Source organism: Carassius auratus, chromosome 20 (assembly GCF_003368295.1).
Source record: "Carassius auratus strain Wakin chromosome 20, ASM336829v1, whole genome shotgun sequence".
NCBI classification, from domain to species: domain Eukaryota; kingdom Metazoa; phylum Chordata; class Actinopteri; order Cypriniformes; family Cyprinidae; genus Carassius; species Carassius auratus.
Window position 1 is genome coordinate 766,926 of NC_039262.1, and position 17,372 is coordinate 784,297.

Consider the following 17,372-nt stretch of genomic DNA (forward strand, 5'->3'; position numbering starts at 1 on the left):
CACCCCTAAGATACAGTTGGAAGCAGTGGCGTATCTGTCAAGGCTGCTCTGTTTCCTGTGTCCCCTCCATGTCCCCCAACCTCCCTTTGCTTGGGTCTCCCTTAGAGGCACATTATGGAAACTTAGTGATCCAGAGGTCACCACCATTACTTGAGAAAGTAAAGAGTTGATGTTAATAAGATTGTAGCAATGAGAGTGTGAAGGTTCCCTATGAGCCATTTCATAAAAATCCAAACAGTGACAAGAATTCACATGCATGTTTGAATGTAGTCCTTTGATTAGTAAATAAATGAATAAACGTTCTATTACTATTATTCATAATTTTCAATTATGTTCTTTCTTTCTTCCTTTTATTTTAAATTCTGAAATTTCATACCTAGAAAGCACATTCCAAATATAATTTTCTAAATAAATGATTTTCATGTTGTAGTAGCAGTAGTAGTAGTAGTTATAGTAATAGTAATAATATTAATTATATAATAATACTTATTATTATTATTATACAAAATCTGCATCCAACATAAACAGATATTTTTGCTTTTTTATTTTAGATACATTTAAAATAATAATAATAATAGAGATAACACGAATGTTACAGTTACAAAACACACTTATTGCAGCAGGTTTGCTGAGATTACTTAATGTGACAGAGAAGTATGATCGGTTGAATTAAATACCTACAGTATGCAGAGGTTCTGGTTAATATTCAAGCATTTGATGTGAAACAGATGCTGTCAGTGTGCTGTGCGTTGGGCCACTGCAGAAAGAACTTAAAAACATTAGGATTGACAGGCAGCCCGTGTCTACCAGACATTAAGATCAGAAGACCGCAGGATCCCACCTCCCGATTAATAAACAAATTAAAGTTCAGTGGAAAGACAAAGTGGCTCTGAGAGACGTTTCTATAGTGAGGGAAATGTTCAGGATGTGGGAAAACAAAACAAGTGGAAAACTCGCAGGAAGAGATGGGAGTTGTAGACTTTTTTTTTTGAGAGCCACGGTCAGGTCAAAATGACTATTGCCCACTGTGTAAAACAACAGCTTTAGATCGTATGTTTCTGACACAGTTTACTTCACAGCTTATTTGCTCCCATGAAAAACAGCTGGATCTCGTGTGGCTTTTAGCCGATAAGCCTCTTTATTGCTCTGATTCTTGGGGAAAGCATGCTAATAAAGTGTTAAACTGAGCTAAGAGAATTTCGCCCTTATTTGCAGCTGAAAGCATAATCAAATTAGGCTAAAATATTTAATAACTGAACACGCAAAGGGCGGGAATACAATGTTACAGTCCAACTATGGAGAAATCACAGCAAACCAGAATCTATTACCTGTATATCTCTGACCATCAGGAAGATTGTCGTTGCGAAAAAAACCAACACGGGGGCGATGAAATTCCAGATGTGCGTGATGAAAGATGACATGGTAAAAAATTGGTAAGAATATGCGCTAGTGTGCTGCGTGCAATCACAACGTAAGCTGGAATTTGAGTGAAGGTAAGTGCAGGGCAATGTGAATTTCTAATTTGTTTCCATACAAAGCATTCAAAAGCACAATTGGCTCATGCAAATATGCTGGTAGGCCAAGCTCAATGTGCAGAGACCACAGTAAAACTCTATGGCATGCCTGCGAGGGCCACGAACAATGCAAATTTTCAGAGTTCTTCGAACTCACCTGGAATTCTGAGAGTTTGAAATAGCAAAACGAATACTTATATAACACCTGTGCATGATTTTGGTCCAAAGATTCTATCTGAAACCCTCAGTCACACCTGCACTACAAAAATAGCACCTGACCTAACATAATTAAGCTGCCATCTTTTTTATTAAGTTAATGTTTTTGATTAAAATAAACTTGATGCAGTAAGTGCTGTTTCACTTTGTCTCTGTGACTAAATGTGTTTCATGCGTAGGTGTCTATGACGGGTCTGCGGTCTGTTAGTCAAGAGGGTCAGCCATCTAAATGTTTAAATAACTAAAGGACGGTGTCACCAGTGTTTTCAGACTGAGATGGGGTCAGCACCTTGTTTTGACATCACTGAGGTGATTTGTGAGAGACTGACTTCCTTTTCCCGAAACATGATGATGAATTAAATATTCCTGTTACTGATGCAGAAAAAGATTTTCAAAGTAGTTTCTTTACAGGTATTAGACTTTTTATGGGAAACACCAGTCACCAGCAATCTATTTATCATTTTAGACAAAAACAAAATTAAACAAACTAAAATGAAAAATAAAATCTAGTATCTCAACAAACATTCTGTCATAATTTACTCACCTTCATATCATTTTAAAAGCAATGCTGTAAACACTCCTTTTAAAATTAAAAAGCGAAATTCTCTTTTTGTGTTCCACAGAACAAATAACAGTCTCCCGGTTTGGAACGGTGAGTAAATTTAACAGAAGTTAAATTTTTTTTGGCGAACTGTTCCTTTCAAAATAATGATTCAAAAGCATTTCATAATCATTTCAATCAGTCACTTTACTGCTGGGCGATAAATGTATTCTCAAATCATAAACTGTGCTAAGTATGATGCAAATTATGAAATCATTGCTGGTAAACAAGCCTCTCTAGCAGGATAGCTTGGATTTGGATGTCAGGGTCTCAAATTTGCATTCAGAAATACATTTGCATAACTTGGTTTGTGGTTGGAGAAATACTTCAAGGGTTAGTTCACCCCAAAAATGAAAAATTCACCCTTTTCCATGCAATCAGAGTATATGAGGAACGGAACTTTTAAGCATAAAAAGGATGCAGAAGCACGGCAAGCACACTGAAAATATCTTATGACGTGTTTCATTTATTTGTTTACTACTACTCACATTCATTTTCATGAGTGCAGATGGACTGATTTTCAGTGAATAAAGATTTAATTGTCACACAAAGCTATCATATTGTATTATCACATAGCTTTAGAATATTTGGAACAATATTCACTGTTTTTACAATTCATTTATGCTGCTTTCGCAGGCTTTTGGAACCATAGAAACTCCCCATTCTTTGTATTTGCATAGAAAACATTTACATTTACATGTAAGTGCAACCAACTACATTCTACAAATTTCCTTATCCATTCCAAAGAAAGAACGTCATATAATTTGTGGATGACATGAGGATGAGTAAATGAGGACAAAATAATTTTGGGTGAACTGCTGTTGTTGTCCCCAAAAGAACGTTCAATCAAATCCAGAATGTAACAAACCGATGTAAAAAATAATTACACTATGAGAGAAATAAAAAAATTCAAGTCTACTCATAACACCACGTTTCTAAAATGGAAAGTATTTAAGTGAACTAACTGCTTTTGCCTAACACTGTGTTTTCAATATATAATAATTTTCCTTTTTTCCACAAGTAAAATGCAACTCTGTTTTGCAAATACACCTCTATTTTTAAATTGTATTAAGAATGTATTGCAGTTCATTTCCTGGATTGGGTTTGATCATTTAGTCATAAGCATGCAAATTAAAACCCTGAATATTTAAAACAAAACAAAACAAAACAAAAAAGTTGTTATGTTGCAAACTGACATCTTTAATAGTATGCACAACAAGGTCAAAAGGAGAACTAAAGGTGAGCGACCTCCCCTCTTAGGATAAGTGCAACATCATCTCAAAACCACAAAAGTTTCCAAAAGCAATGCACTATGGGAAACACCAGACACCTATGAGTTCTAGAAGATGTTTGCATGCAGCGCCAGAAGATTAAGATGATCAAGTGGTGCTTATTTTGCTGAAGACCACAGACTGTTACTCTGTAAACATCAGCCCGCAATAACAATCAAAGCAAAGCCTCAGCAGACAGGAGAATCCTGTGTAATTCACACTAAATGGTCTAATAATAAGACGTTGACAGTCTTGGCTTTGACGTGCCATCCCTTTGGAATGCCAGAAAAATAAACTATCCCGTAAAGGACGTAAATGCAACCGCAGCTCTCCATTACTCATTTAGCCTCCCTTCCCTTCTCAGACTCCTCTCTCTTTGCTATTGTATAAAGTCACTATCAATAGCTCAGGGTTTTGTTAAATTGGGGAGCGGAAGCAGCAGCGCCGTATCAAGAGGGGAGCACTCTGCGAGGCTGGGTCGTGCCATTGTTCTGATAAGGGCAGTGTGAGCTATATCGAGCACAAGGAAAGGGATGCCGCTCTTTACAGCGTCTCCTTGACCTCACGGGTGTTGTTAAAGTTTCCACTGAGCACTGAGGGAGGAAGTGGCTTTTAACCCCTTGAAAGGAGACAGGAAAGTGCAAAAGGCTCTGAGACAGTATTTTCCACATCTGCAAGCAATACTCAGCAACATGGCTAAAGACGGGGTGTTATTTTTTTGAAGGCTAAAAAGCCACCATTAGCCCCTCAAGAACCAGAATGCACCCGCAGTCAGTGCAGCCACCCTTACCACAAGCGCTGACACGTTTTCACTAAGGAAAGATCAAAATAAGAGAAAGTATTGTTGAATTATTGAAGATGCAAAGCGGTAACCTTTGGTCTGTACTGTAAAACGGATCAAGAATAAAATTCCCTTTTAATTTCAGTTACATAATAATGAGGCTTAAATGAAAATGTAATTGTTCAAAGGAAATCATGTTCATCTCACATTTTATATATGTTGTTTATATTATATACATATATTGTATATTATATGTATATTTTATATATATTTATAATTTATAAATTACAACCAGTTACATATACATGTTTTACCAAATAAAAAGGACAGCACTTTTAGAGTTCATCCCACTATTTGATGTGAGCATAAGTATTGGAACAGTTGAATTTAAGGCAGATGTAAAAGATTAAAAGCTAATATTTAGTTGCAGATCCCTTGCATGCAATCAGAGCAGTGAGTCTGCAACCCATAGACATCACCAGACTCTTGGTCTTATGCTTTGAAATGCTTTTACCCAGCCTTTAATGTAGCCTATTCCAACTGTTGCTTGTTAGTTTGTTTTGCTTGTCTTTAGTCTCCTCTTCAGCTGGTGAAATGAATGTTCAATCGGATTTAAATAAGACTTTCCATTTCTTTGCTCTGATAAAGTCCCTGACTGAACTTGCAGGGTGTTTTGGGTCATTGTCCTGATCCAATATGAAGTGCTTTCTAATGAGTTTGGTGGCATTTTCTTGAATATAGGTAAACAAGATGTTTTTTGTACCCTTCCAAATTCATTCTGCTACTGCCATCATACATTAAGTCATCATTAAAAAGAAGAGGTCCTGTTCTAGAGACAGCCATGCATGCCCATGCCATGACACCATACAGACATGTATTTTAGGTTATTTTTTTTACAGCTTTTATGATTTGTCTGTCATCAGCTACTGATGTTTTTTCAGCTGATCAGGTCGTCGTTGGTTGCTGATGTCGCCGGTAGTTTCCAAACTCTTGATTTCTGCATGCCCTTTGTTCTTGCTATAGTTCTAATTGACTTCCTCTTTTCTTTTAGCATCCAAATTGCTTACTTTTCTTTCAGAGTCAGCCTCTGTGTGTGTCATCACACAGAAAGACCTGTAAGGCAACTGTTCCAATACTTACGCTTACATCAGATAGGGAGATAAAACTCTAAAAGTGCTTGGAAACGATATGAGATTTTCACTGTATGACAATCGTCTCACGGTTTCATGGTATCAATCATGGTATATATTAAACAATAATTCTTATCAGTTACAATCACTCTTAGAAGAAAAAGAGCAAGTTATTTGAGTGAACAAATCCTTTATAACAACAGACTTGAAAACATTTTAATGATGTATTGAAGTCTCCCTTCTGAAAGAAAAAAATTATATTTTAAATTTAAAAAACAAGGCAAAATGTTATCAAATTAAAATGTTACAACTTTTATTTTTGGCAAATTTCTGCACAACAGAGGTTAAAACATGGACAAACATGATATTCCTTAAAAATAATATTTAAATTAATTATTATAAAGAATATTATTATTGTTGTTATTATAACTTTGAAGTACATTATACATTACTAATATATTTGTCATAATTAATGGGTTAAATCAAACTTTTATTTTGAAGGGTTGTAGCGGACCTTTGAGTTTCAGAGTGTTTTTGATCATGTTTTTTCTCAAATAGAACTAGGAAATGTTTATTTAAGTTTTCTCTCAGAGCAGCTCTGTTGATGTCCATGTTTGTGTAGGCGCAAAAAATTAGTGTCATGCGTACCTCAGTATAGGCGTGTTCCCGACTAACGATTTTCATAGTCGAATCGGAATATTTGAATCTTGCTGATATTCGACTGATATTCGAATCATATGTTTGGGGGCGGGGCAAAATACATTAAATCAAGTCAGACATTCGACAGCCATAATTACTGATGTTAACACACAGGGAAATGTGTAACAAATGCCTCGCAGATACAAAATGGGTAAATAATGTTTTTATGTTTTGATTAAAAGATAGTTAACACTAACGTCAGCGAAACCTTTACAATTCACAATTTTTACAATAGTGCTCTGCTCTCATTATAAAGCCTATATGACTGAAGTAATTAATGTTCTGCATTTCTATTTTGAGCTGCGCGCTGAAGATGACCAGTAGAGTGACGCATTTGATAGCAAGTTTTTAATCAATGGGATTAAACTCATAATTTAATGTAGAATATGATTTGTTATTTATACAGCATTACATTAATATTAAGACTTATAAGCTATCTGTAAAGAGAGCCTGAATGCACATGAACATATCTGCGCGGCTCAGAATGAACTCATTTTGTGGATGCGTTCTTCACGAAACAATGTGTAGAAACACAGCAGCTAAAGTCTAAAGATTCACAGTGTTTTATTATAATGGTCTTCTCATTATAATGGTATGGATGTGAAAGTCCAGTCATAGTTATTAGTATTCTGCATTGTAGTTTGACCTGCTTGCGCTGTGTGCTGAAGAGATATCACCATAGTACTACAATGCAGCTCTTGACTGAACCAAACGCATTTTCAGTTTGAGTCTTGATAAAGTTTTAAATCCCTGCCGCCAAGATGCTCCTCTGTCATCCACGGATTATGGAAAGTGAAACATAAATCTATAGGGGTGGTTGGATTTAATCACGCACTTTAAAATATTAATTTGAAGCTTATTATTGTCAGATTCACGGCTTTATCAAAATAGGCTGCATATTAAATTATTGAAAGAAAACCGCAAGTTCTGTGTGAAATCAGACATTTGAACTCCCCCATATAGTCAAAATGGCATAATAAATAACAGCCCGCGAATATTCGACTGTGAGATTGGAAGTCGAATCAGGCTCCTCGAATCAAAGCATCGAATCGTCGACTATTCGGGGTCACCCCTACTTCAGTATGTATTAGATGAAATGGCGCCACTCAGAAACATAAAGAAACAAGCAGTTTATTTATATAGCAGTCTCTTCGCGCTTCACAGACACCTATCATATCTGCTTTCGATTTATTCATTGATCACATTGCACGTTTTACGTGACATCCTCGTTATACTGTAAATTTTGTGTTCATAGCAGCATTTTTATAAATGCGACACACCTTCTGCATGGAGGGATGGTTTCCTCGAATATGATCAAACATGTATGATGTATTGCCTGCTTTTGCGGCCACTTTGCATCCACATTTTTAGCTAATTGGATCCGTCCTCAAGGACAACCCCGTATTTGTTTTTTTTTACCCCCAAAGTATTCCCATACTGCAGATTTTAGATATAATCTATTATAGGATATAAAGCATTTGCGCAAGTGAGATTTTGATCATGTTCAAACCATGATAAACCATCATATGCAGTGCAGGACTGTACGGGATGGGGCCCCTGGGCTTGAGGTTATGTTTGGGCCCTATACCTACACTACAAATGCCCTCAAATTATAATATCGTTATGGAGTAACACAAAATACACAAACATATGCTTTGAGGTTCATAAATGGTTGGCTACAATTAATATGCAACATGTCTAGGCTATAGTCAAAGTTTAAGTCTAATATTAAATATTTATTCTAATATAATACACAGAAAAAGGATCAAAACACTGAAATAACTGAGCTAAAAAAAAAAGATGCTGGCTTATTAGTAGGGCTGCACAATTAATAGATTTTCTAATCGCATTTACAATTATGGATGCCAGAATTACGTAATCATTCAAAGCACCAATTAATCATTCACTTGGTATTCTGTATGCCAATTCAATGTATAGTTGAAATTTGAGGCTTAATGATATAGAAAAGCAATAAACGATTTTCTCTTTGAGTCTTTTCAGCTTATTTTGTTTTATATAAAAATATGGCATAGAGTTGCATAAAACAATGGTATAAACATCATTACGTGTAAATTGTGATAATCGTAATTAATAATCACAATTACTATTTGTTTTAAGCAACGTAGAGTAGTGCTTGTTGTTTGTAATTTCTCCAATTACAAATGCAGACATTGTTTTATGTTTAAACTGCACGATACACAACGCAGCACACAAAAGGATAGTATAAGTCACTATAATCAGTGATTATGTTCCCACTGGATGCAACAAATGGCTGGTTTGTAATGGGTTTTATTGGTTTTGTCTCCTCGTGCCGAGATACGCCATCACAGTCTGGTGAGGGGCATCACATTTCCTTGAGGTAAACTGAGGTATTCAGCCAATCACAACACACTGTGATAGTTGGCCAATTAGCGTACACCTCGCTTTTCAGAACAATAAGCTTTGTAAAAATTTACATGTTTCAGAAATGCGGGGCAATGAGGAGCAACAAAAATTTACATTATGTGAAAAAATAATGTTTTTTTTTTTTTACCTTAACCCATAAACCTGCATAAAAAACACATTGTTATTTTTAGCAATGTCATATGACCCCTTTAATGATCATCAAACAACAAAGCAGCTGTGATAAAAATTTATATTTAATTTATACAGTGAACACTATGCAGTGTTATTTTCCCTATTTATTACATTTCTGTATTTGAATACCACCAACCTTATTTTATTTTTAGCACATTCTGTTGTATTTATCTGTGTTTGTAATTTGTGTATTTCTTGTGTAGTTCTTATTTTTACTGGCTGATATGCTAAAGCATAGTACTTTCTTACGGGAAAAGGTAAGACATTTCAGCATCTGTATCTTGAAAATCCTGAGGTACAGGTTTCCATTGGCACGTCAGGTACATGTCTAAATGGCATCAGACCATGTCTGTTCTGAAAAAAATATATATATTTAAAAAATAGGCAGGAACTAAAGTGTCAAGAAATTGGGAACATCTAAACTCTTATACTTACAGTTGGAAGATATACAGCTCAACACTAGTCAGAAAGAATATTTTTAACATGAAATTCCCCATTTTGACAGTTGAGAACTAGACTGTCACGTTTCTTGACACTCCTTCCCTTTCAAAGCATGTCATAGCTGTTCCTGCTTGTCCTGAAACCGGTCTTTTCCCAGCAATGACGGGAGCTCTTTCACAGAAGCAAGTCCTCCCATTAAACTGCCGTTTTACTACACCCTTATGTACACAAAGGAGTAAAGCTGATGTAAGATGCTAAGCAGAAAACTGTATCACTTGCTTCTTATGGGATTTGAAATAAAATACACCCTCTTCACATATTTCCTTGTTTGAAGATGACGTATAGTGGAGTTGTGAAGGGGTGGGTCTGCTCTGTGTAAGGGATAATGTACACAACATAAAAGCTCTGCTTCAGAACACAGTGAGCTGTCTACTGCTGCTAACATTAAACAGCATCATAATTATCACAGAAACTTAACTTACTGACTGGAAACAATCTACAAATGCAGCAACTGCACAGACATCAGCACAAGATTCTTGACATGTTAGAATGTTGCTAAGCTAATGCTATGATTTTTCAAAAGCATAAAAGCACACATATAAAAAAATAATAATAATTTAAATTTACAATTTTGATTCCTTTATTTAGTGCTTCATACAATACAGATTGTGTCAAAGCAGCTTACAAAAAGTAGTATGTCATAAATAAAATACAATTCTGCTGTTTTAATATAATATAAACTCTATATTTTATTATACAAATATGTTTACTTTTTATATAATACATTATTATTTGTATAATTTTTATAAAATTAAATATGTTCATGTATAATAAACATTTGTCAGCCATCAATGACTTGAATTTATTTTTCAGGAAGCTTGTTGCCTTCACTTGCATGCAACCTTAAAATATGGCTGAAACAAGGTGCCTTCACGTAATAGCATTTTATACATTTACATTTTACTTTTTATATGTGTATACTAATTTCATTTCTCAGTTTGATTAGGTTAATTGAACATTTTACTTTATAAAAATAATAAAAATAATCACATTATAATTACATAATTACAAATTATAATAATAAATGTAATTATAATTTTACATATGCAGTTAAATGCATAATGGTTTATTTATTTAGGTAGTTAGTTATTATTATTATTTATTTTTATTTTATTTTTTACAAACTTTAATTTAGCCTGACTTCATTATACTAGAGCTAAATGTCTATATATATTATAGACACTGAAAGTTATGCATGCAACATTGCCTTAAAATATAGATATCTTAGAACAAGATATTTTAGCGTAATTAAGTTTTGTGCTGTTTTAGGCAGCTCACGTGTTTTTGAATCAGAGAAAATACCTACTGACTGTACATTATTTTGTGAATTATACAACTGCATGAAATATTGACTTGATTCAAAGCTATTTAAAAAAAAGGAGTAAAAGAACATCAAATCAGTTCCCTGAATCAACGGGCGTTTATACAGTTTAGCAGTGCACAATGCCATGACTGACCAATCGGAATCATGTATTCCAGCAAGCCGTGTAATAAGGATAGGCATGCAGCTTTTAGTTGCAGGCCGTGGGTTACGACTGTGCATCAAAGTCACCACTTCAAGAGAGTGTAGAGAAGTGCAGGGGGCATCAAAGAAGTAGCTCACTGCTCATTTCCAGGAGCAAACCATTACACTCATCTGTTTCTCAGAAAGACAGTCACAATTGCATTCCTTATCACAGCCAGCTGTGCTAAGAACGGCTCATGTCATTATGTAGCTCTTCTTTTTGCTAAATTAGTAGTGGTAAAAGGAAAACCATAATAAACATTTAACTACAATTATAAAAACTAGCGCTCTTTCCTCCCATTTTAAGTGTAAACAACCACACATGAGTAGTAGTAGGGTGGTTTCCCCTTTACAAAGTGTTCTACGATGCTTACAAGTGAAGTCTGTTGTTAAAAAAGTGGCCAGCGCAACAACAAAAAAGGGCCGGTGCACTTCCTGTCTGTTGCATATGAAACGGCTCCCTCCAGCAGCACTGCTGCAGCAAAGAACCCCAGCTGTTTGAACCAGGCATGCCTTGACGTCAGCTGGTCGCCAGGCAACCGTCAACCACAGGGGTGTTACATTTTCCATTGCTCGTAGCCTTCAGATCCTCCAGTGTATCATGCTACAGCACTTGTATGCTCACAGTTGGGGTGATAGAATCAACCTCACACAAAAACTGTTTGTGCTGGGTTGGCTCGCACGCCGCTGCAGGAGTGTAAGAGTTCAGAGCAAAGCCACGCTAAGACTGAACAAATACACAGTTCTTGTTTTGTCAGTCTATATCTGGTTGCTGAACATTTAGACTTCATTTGAAAAGCACATACTTTTAGTACATTTAGACTTGTTGTACTCTAATAAAACTTTCTGTGTCTTCTGCCTCAACCAGTGGTGCAAGTTTGGGACTGGACTAGACCTACCTGTTAGCTAAACTAATGGGAGATGGGGCGGGGTGAAAGTATTTGCTAAACCTATTTTAAACTAACTTTTGTTATTATTGCAGTTCTATTTGGTGCCACTAGTATATTTAAAGTAGATTACAACTATACTATGAAACAATCCTGTTTCCTTTTTAATGCAAATTCCCACACCTATATTGAATTATTTATTTAGATTTATTTAACTAGCTTGTTTGTTTGGCACAGATTTGGAGAAATTTAGCATTACATTACTTACTCATCAATGGATCCTTTGCAGTGAATGGGTGCCATCAGAATGAGAGCTCATAAAAACATCACAATAATCCAAAAGTAATCCACACAACTCCAGTTCATCAATTGATGTATTTTAAATTGAATAGCTACGTGTTCGTAAGAAACAAATCTATCATTAAGACATTTAAACTTTAAACCTTTTTTAAACGGTTGGTTTTGGCCCAAATAATTGTCCATTTTCCATAATAACACTTCCTCCAGAGGAAAAAAGTCCTTCCCCTGTTGTTCTCTGACATCGAAATCCACCAATATACAGTATTTGTTTAGAAATGTTTTGGATTGTTTTCACTTGTAAATGTTTTTTTATCTGTGCATATTTCTCTCCTGATTCAGATTACTTTTTCATTGGAGAAAGCAACTTTATGGATAGAGAACTCTTTCTTTGGAAGCAACTGTTTGAATAGTTTTTTTTTATTTTATTTCACAAGACATTAATGTATGTACTGGAGTTGTGTGGATTACTTGTGGATTATTGTGATGTTTGGAGCTGTTTAGACTCTCGTTCTGATGGCACCCATTTACTGCCTATGCACATTTTTACTGGCTCCCTTTTAGTTTATAACACTCACTTTTTACTATCCAATCAATTTATGATCTCTAAAGTGTTGACTTATTTGGTATGATTAAATAATTTTGTGCTGTCCATGATATTGCTTTAAGACTGACAATAAACAGCCTGTGAGTGAGTTCATTCAGTTTGTAAAACTTTTTTCGACATGAACATGTGTGCTGCACACACTATCTCTAGAAAGCTGTCCGCCCACATGCTGTAGCCTGCAGCCAACAGTGATCCACAGGCCTAGACATGTTTCATCATACCTTATTCAAATTTTCACATAAACCTTAAACTTTAAAACCTGTGGGCTTATATTACAGTTAAAACAACCATTAATATGGCAGAACTTATTAAACTGCTAATCATTTTAATGTAGCGTAACTGCATTTCAGTATTGACCTAATACAGTCAAAATCAAAAGTCCTACATAAGCAGAACAAATATAGCGTTGTTTTTAAGCTTAAGAAACCGGAGACATGTAGTGCAAATACATAAATAATCTCTAAAAATAACACTTATTTTTACAATAAAGCTGTGGATTTCAACCAGTTTTGATATAAGACCCAGATTTTACACTGGACACATAGTGGTACGATTGCTCAGACACTCAAACACTCAAACAATAAATGAATGTATCATTAACTATTATTTACACTATTATTATTCTGTTTAATATTTTAAATATACATATTATAATGCATGGATGTATTTTCTTTTGCCTTTTAGAAGTTGATTAATTAAATTTTTTTTGGTTTACTAATTATACATAATTATACAGTTAGTTTCAATTTATTATAAAAAAATATATATTTATTATATTATTTATAAATAACTTTTATTTTTAAAATATTTTTATATATATTATATTGTTTGCTGTATTTTTCCCTTCAGAATTTGTTTTTACCTATTTATTTTTGCAATTATACATCGTTATTTGGTTAGTTGAATTTTATTTATTTATTTATTATTTATTTATTTAGTTTTACATATTATATTGCATGGTTTTGATGTTTTATTTTCTTTTTCATTTTAGAAGTTATTTAATCCAATTTATTTTGCTGTCCTAACTGTACCTCACTACATTATTATGGTAAATTATTTGCATTTAACATTGTTTTTTTTTCACCTTCTGTTCCTATTAGAACAGACCCTGCGACACACCAGATGAGAACAGCTGCATGTAACACAACTTTTTTAAATCATGCAATACAATGCAGCTCGGAACTGTGGTAGGTTAACAAAAAGTGGCAAAGACTTGCAATATAAATGCTCACAGCTTTGCTCACAGCAGGTTTGGTTAGGCTACACTTGCTGTTGGGTTTGCTAGAGCAAGTAACCACAAGCCTCTGTGCAGAGACAGACAAACACACACACAAGGGTTCTTCCCTCGTCTGATTGACACAGGAAAAGGAGACACCAGATCAGGGGAGTTACTGAGCATGCAGAAAAGTGAACCACTCCTCTGACTTACACCGGGACAGTGTTATCTTGCGTAGCTGATCTTCCTTATTAATAGAACTTGCCGCATAAACAACAACAATGCATTGCAAATGTGAGTCAAAGCAACCTGAAGAGCATATTTAAAGATACACAACAATAATATTTTTAATACTTTGCAAAGCAGAGCAAATGGTGCATTTTTACAAACTTTACAACCAGTCCAGGTGCATTCCCCAGACACATCCTGGCGACACACCTTTAAACCTGTTCGTAAGGAGGAAGTGCACGGAAAGTTTCATCTTGAGAAACTCCTCTGTGGCATAGTTTCACTTTCTGTGCTATTCGAAAACATTTGGAGATCCAAAAAATGACTTGAGTTTGCAGTCTCTGTTAAGAGAAATGTACAATAGCTGTCAAAGGAACCGTGCTTGAGGGATCCCCTCTGCTGAGCACATGGGACATAATTAGCAGTATTAAACCACAACACACCGCCATTAGCGCTTAAAAGGCAAGCCCACTGGAAACTTTTCTGGGTCACTTGTTTGACCGAAAGCACTGATAACAAGTTTGTGGTTTTTTATCACCATTCAATTTTCCGAAGAGCCGGTGCAGCCCACTAAACAGAAACCATGCTGCAAGTGTTTGTAGAGTAAAATGAGCACAGATATGTTTATTGCACATGGATTTCACCCCTGACCGTGTTACTGTGAGTGGTGAGAGGCTAAGCAGAACCATGAAATGCGCAATAAACCTGTTTTGGAAGAAAGAATGAGATCATCGAAAGCATCTGTTTTTAGTCATTTTTAGTGATAACCCTTTGAAAAACTTCCTTGTGATAGTCTTGTGATCCCTCAGAGCCTGGAAACAACAGAGGGAAGAAAAAAAATGACCACAGAATATTTCAACAGTATAAGAGCACAATGTGAGCCAAAGGGCTTTCCTACAATAAAGGTTCTTTATTGGAATCAATGGTTCTTTGAAGAACCTTGAACTTCCATGGAACCTTTCAAATGCAGAAAAGGTTCTTTATAGTCGAAAAAGGTTCTTTAGATTTGTAAAATGTTTTCCAAAATGGTTCTTTTAGGAACTGTTAACTGAAAGGCTCTTTTCAGTACCAAAAATGGTTCTTCCATGGCATCAGTGCAAAAACACCCTTTTGGAACTTTTATTTTTAAGCATGAAGGCTAGTTTCAGAAAAGAGAGCAAAGTCTGCAGAGACTGATATTTTCTTGTGAACTTTTATTTATATGTTTTTATAGATAGACAGATAGATAGTTCAGTTGCAAAAGCCTTGCAAGTGCCGTCTAAAATATTCTTCTAAAATGAGCATTTTTATCAGGCCTGTATGTTTATATAAGCTAGGGATGTTCGACTTTTTATATTTGCCTTTATTTCACAGGACAAATTAAAAGCAACAGGAAAGTACAGAGAGTAAACAGTACTAGAATACAACCTTAGACCGACCAACCTTAGACCGACGGACCACTCTGTCACGGCATTGTAGACTAATCTTTGTAAGAATACCCACATGTATTATTATCCTTTTTATTCTGGTTTCAAACTGTCATGCATCAGACACATCTCACATACGAACAGCTAAACAAAGCAAAACAGAATAGAATCATGCAAGATTCTCAAGACTTGTTTAAAAAAAAAAAAAAAAAAAAAAAACTGTTGGCAGGCACTTCGACATATAGCATATATATCTCTGCAACGTGAATCCCAAGTCTGTTCCCACCATGCCGCTAAATGTCAAATCAAACTAAACTAAAAAACTAAAAAAAATACTTTTAGCAGCAACGCTGACACCATGCTGACAAATTGACTTCTCCGTTTTAAGACTAGTCAATTAGCAGACTTCTGAAATTCACTTATCATGTACCTAATTAAAGATCATTAACTAGAAAACACTTTTCAGATCAGTAAAGTGAGGATTAGAAAGCTCACTTTAATTGACTGTTCCCTGAATCCCAACCACATGCAGCTCTGATAGTGTGTCTGCCCTCTAAAACCCAAAGCCATTGCACATGAACACCAAAGATTCCATCGCAGAAGTTCAAGGATATCAAGTAATCTTGCTCTTGTGATCACTGTGAATAGTTAAACAATCTTTTATGAGTGCTATCATTCCTCCAGATGGTACAATAGGATGTTTGCTCTCCTCCACTGTGTTTATAAAGAACAGACGTCACATTTAGGGACCTGCGGCCTAGAGCCTGTGTGGCAAGCAGAGGCACATTATTCCACAACTTAGTGTGAGGCTGGAGAACTGCGTGACTTCCATGTCTAAACAATGAGCTTCTCTGTAACAGCACACTAGCCACAGGGTCTCTTGATGCATCTGCAAGTGCGACATGCCTAAATAGGCAGGCCCACACAATCTCACAAGGGGAAACATGTCACAGAGACAAGCGTAACCCCCTAGAAAGTTTGTCACGTGTCACTTGTGCAGGATATGATGGGGTATAAGATGAATTCTTTACAGCTGCTAATGCTATTTAGCAGGTCTCCGTGTTTCATTTACTTCACTAATAATGAACGTTTTTGTTTGAAAAGCTATTAAAAACACAACATACAAGTTAAGAGTTTATTAGAGTTTATTATAATAAAATTCAGAGTATGGACCTATGAATCAGTTGCTGTTACTAACTTCATACACTGCTGTTTGTTCCTCACTCTGCTTTTGTACTTTGTTTAAAGGGCGGCCAAATAAAGTCAGAGAAAAAAAGTCCATCTGACAACAAGACACAGAAGTACCTTTGTATGTGAGAATGTCAACAGTTACTCAGGGTGAATAGAGACGAGCCCCGAGCAGGAAAGCGCAAGGACAGTGTGAAAGCAATGGAGGAAGTCGAGACTACACAACTTGTGGGACTGGCCGGTACGTGTACAAGCTATCACTTCTAAGCATCTCTGCAATGCACAGAAACTGTAGACATCTAAAAAGCATTAGTGTTTGATAGCAGCCTCATTGCATTTTGTAAGCATTCCTGCAGCTTAACAATATAGCATTGCACTACCAACACCAAGGTCATGGGTTCGATTCCCATGAAATGGATGAACTGATAAAACGTATACCTTGTCTGCAATGCGAGTCACATTTGATTACTATGTCCATTCAATTCATAAATATAAGCTACATTTGCTCCCCCAAACTGGAAACCCATCAAACCACTGTGTCTTACAGAATCAGAGTAACTGGATCAAAAGAAAGACAGGTTGTCGGAGCTTTGGCACAGAAGTAGTGCATTGCAACAGACATGTGATCATATGGAATCTTGTTCTAGTCCCAGTCCTGTCTGGATTCCTGTACGCTCCGGGAAAAAATAGCAAAAATTGGACCATTAAGGGGACAATACCTTGTCACTGGGAAAGTACCATTAAAAAGA

The 17,372-nt window shown here is 35.7% G+C and overlaps 1 protein-coding gene across 3 annotated transcripts in view; it reads right to left on the bottom strand.

The window, feature by feature from the left end:
* Positions 1 to 17,372, bottom strand: part of LOC113120455 (inositol-trisphosphate 3-kinase B-like) — a 33,546-nt gene that overhangs the window by 12,336 nt on the left and 3,838 nt on the right. The gene's annotated exons all lie outside the window — the stretch shown is intronic.